Source organism: Oryctolagus cuniculus, chromosome 10 (assembly GCF_964237555.1).
Source record: "Oryctolagus cuniculus chromosome 10, mOryCun1.1, whole genome shotgun sequence".
In the NCBI taxonomy this organism is placed as follows: Eukaryota; Metazoa; Chordata; class Mammalia; order Lagomorpha; family Leporidae; genus Oryctolagus; species Oryctolagus cuniculus.
In genome coordinates, this window is record NC_091441.1 from 2,110,939 (window position 1) to 2,114,975 (window position 4,037).

Below are 4,037 nucleotides of genomic sequence, written 5' to 3' on the forward strand. Positions count from 1 at the left end.
AACAGCCAGGGTGGCCGGGGCAGGGGTGGAGCCAGAGGGAGCCCTGGTGCTCACAGCGGGAGTGCGGCTCACAAGGGCCCCCCGCCCCGACCATCCTGGTGAAGCCCCGCCCTCACAGACGCTCACTGAGCACAGTGCATGAAGAAGGCAGTGAGCCCCAAGGACAGAATTCCATGCGGCCACCACCACAGTACGCAAACACTGCTACGATGGCCATGGTGACAGTGACAGCAACCACCATCCAGACAGCAAATCGCCCCTCCACACCCTTTACCGCCTGACAACCTCACAACAACCCGCAAAGCAAGATTTTATTGCATTCTCGTGACGTCGCAGGCAGAGCAGCTGGAGTCTCCGCTGTGTACACACGGCGGTTTCTAATTAAAGTGGGCTCCACGTCGGCCTCGCCTCTGCGGCTTCGGTGACTGAGCAGACATGAAGCAAGGCCCTCTGTCCACGCCGTCGCAAGGCACACGACGACTCGGGCAGTGAGCCCTGAGCAGATGGAATGTCTGTGCTGTGAACCAAACACGCAAGGTTTCTGGCTAACTCCAAAGTCGTTCTTTTCAAAAACAGCCAAAAACATCAGAGGATGCAGAAACTACGGAAAAGACAGAACTCAACAACTACGAACCGGGTCGCCCTTGCTTGTGCTTCACTGCGTCCGAGGGCCCTGCAGGCACAAAGGCGTCATTCACAAACCGCTGCCCCGCCCGGGGCAGAAAACCTCAGGACCAAGGTCCAGCCGCCGAGGCCTCAGCGTCCCGTGCAGGGCGCAGGCAGCCAACTCAGCCCACGGGACCCCAGCCCTTTCTAAAATATACTGCCGAGGCTTCGCGGTCAGAGGAGGAAGGCGGCGAGTGAGGGTTCCTGCTCAGGAATCTGGCCTGGAATCTGGCAAAGCAAGCCTGGGCTAGCAGCTGCAGGTTCATTCTAACCCACTGACTGCTTTCCCTCTAGCCAGACCCAGTCCTCCGTCACGGTGCAACCCAACGTGCTCTCCTACCCGTGAAGTCCTCCCGGAAGCTCCCCCCTCGCAAGCCTCTGCTCACACCAGCTCTGCAGGTCCGTCAGCATCCCCAGACGGTGTCCCCGCAGGAGCACCGTCCACCTGTCGCGCCTGGTCCAGAAGCCTCTGAGGGCTGTAACTGACCACCATTCATTACGGATACCTGCCAGCGCCAGGCACTGCCAGACGCTTCTGAGATACACGGACATGGGCAAGGGCCCGGCGACAGGAACTGTGCTGTCCCCAGGCTTCGCAGGACAATGACATTTCCTTTGCGTGGGACTCACCAAGACCCAGCCCTCGCCGTGCCGCTCAGCTGCACTCCCAAGAAACGCAGGTCACTTGTCTCTTTGGGTTTCTGCTTTTTTGCCTGTAAAACGCAAATGATGGTGCTTGCCTGATAGGCTGACTGAGCTATAAGGTGAGGAATGTAAAGACTTTTGAACAATAGCAGTTAGTGAGGCACAGAGGGTTAATCCGCCACTTGCAACGTCAGCATCTCGTATCAGACGACTAGTTCAAGTCCCGGCTGCTTCACTTCCCTTCCAGCTCCCTGATAAAAGGCCTTGGAAATCAGAGGAAGGTGGGCCTGGTGCTTGGGCCCCTGCACCTGGGTGGGAGAACCGGATGGCATTCCAGGCTCTGGCCTGGCCCAACCCCAGGTGTTGCAACCATATGTAGAGTAAGCCCGGGGATGGAAGATGTCTCTGTCTCTCTTTCTCTCTCTCTCTCTCTCTCTGTCTCTCTCTCTCTCTGTCTCTCTCTCTCTCTCTCTTTCTGCTCAGTCACTCTGCCTTTCAAATAGTCAAAATAAAGAATCTTGAATAATAATTACCTGGGTGTGTGTGACAGCTCATTTCTGTATCAACGTGATGGCCAAGAGGTTCCCAGATATTCGGTCCTTCTTTAATTCAGATGTGTCTGTAAGGATGTTTCCTGAGGAGGCCAGATTTTGAATCAGTGGACCCAGTAAAGGGGTGGACGCCCCTGAGGTGATGGCCTCAACCCCTCCCCTGGGGCTGAGCCAATGGCAGGTGTCTGGCTGTCTGCAAGCCGGATCATCTCTCTGGTTCTCTCCACGCCTCTGGCCCTCCCTCTGCAACTGTCCTTCAGGTCAGCTCTTCTGCCCCCCAGGCAGGGGTCCCGGTGCTCCTCCCATCACCAGTGAACAGCCCTGTGCCATCTCATCAAGACCCGCAGGCAGATGGTGTCCACACCCAGCCTCCACCCGGGTCTTCCCCTGAGCTCCAAATGGCCGCACTGTCAAAACCCCGGCTGAGAGGTGAGAGCTGTTTCATGATTGTAACATGCGACTTTCCTCTCACGGTGGTGGCATTCCCATTTATGACCTGGGCCCAATAAGCCCCCAGTCTTTGTGGATGATAGGGCACAATGCCCACAGCTACAACCCTGCCTTAGCCTTTACCTCCTGCCTGCACAGACCTGCAGAGTCAGCCAGAAGTGAGAGCTGGGGCCATCCCAGGGCCTTCCTGGGTGTGAGACAGCCCTGTGCACACAAACAATCCCACGGTGCACACGGCTCTCTAGAGTCCCACGTGTGTCAGGGTTTCAAAGCCCTTCTGGAGATCGCATTCCTCTGTTTTTTTAGCTTTTTGGTGAGTCTATTGTGTGACCTAGCTATTGTCTGTTGTCTCAGGAAACTGATATTAAAACATTGGGCAAACACCCTCTTTGGAGAGGCATTTAGGACAGGAGTTCAAGAAAGGTCCAAATGAAAACTTAAAGCAAGATCTTCCAGGCAACTGCCAGACCTATCAAAGCCTGAGTGTTCTGAAGGGAAAGGAGGCCTTGAAATAGCTCCAATTCTGCTCTACTCCCTCTGTACAGGGCGCCTGGGCGATTGCTGCTCGGAGCCACCACGGGCAACAGAATAGAAAACGGAGCGAGGGTAATCAAAAATTCAGTCAAATCCATGGGTTTCCCCAAGATTTAGCTGTTATTCTTGACCAACTGTGCCCCAGTTTGCTATAAATCTTGTTAATTTCCACAGAACCACAAAACCTGGTTCCGTTAACTCTACTTGCTCTTCAGTGATTTTACGGCAGGGTGAATTTTTGGACGTCTTCCCTCGGCCTTCTTCACTGGTGCCGTCCCTGGACAGCGACCGTCAGTGGCTATTCATCCTGTTTGATTTCTGAATAAGTCCTTCACACGGGACACTCAGACACAGGAGAACATTGCCTTTAAAATAAAGACTATGCTCTTAGAATTTAGATCCAGTCATTTATGTTTCCATTTTTTCCCAGTTGATGAGATCAATCTTAATTGATAACTAAAAGTTCAAATATTTCTAGCAATTTTCAAAAATGTCTAGGAATCAAAACCACCTTTTGAACTTATCAAAAACATGCACACTCATCCCATCCCAAACCTCCTACACGGAAATATCTGAAACTATGGCCTGCATCTATTTTCACAAGATTTAAAAGTAGAGTAAGCAGAACTGGACATAGCCAGTCTGGATAACCGTGTCCTTGGACCAATTAGTAGATCTGCGCTACAGGCATGTCTGTGTTGATCATTTAGGCACATATAAACCACAGCTGTTCTCTACTGTCCTTGTACTGCTTTGCTCTGATTCTGCCGACACTGGCTAACAATTTTCCTTTTCTTCGAAGCCAAATGAAGATTCGCCCATGATTGCAGAGCGGGAAGCCATGACAGTGGCACTGGCTGCAGGCATCGCCTGCAGTGAGGAGGAGTTTCCAGGACCAAGAGAAGCAAACATCTGGGAGCTCTAAGTCTCCCAGGCTGACACAGGGACTCCCTGGAGACCCTGTTAGCAACTCCAACTACCAGAGGGTCTTCCTTCTCCTGCTTCTTGTTACAGTTTGGCCCAGTCGCTCTTCAGTCATTGGATATTTTTGTGAATTTGTCTAATCAACAACTCACCTTTTTTCTTAAAACTACGTGGTTACAGCTCCTGGGAGACAAGGACCAAAAACTGTTCATATTTATCCCTGACAGTGCCAAGCTTGATGACTCACACACAAATGTCGTTCAGAAA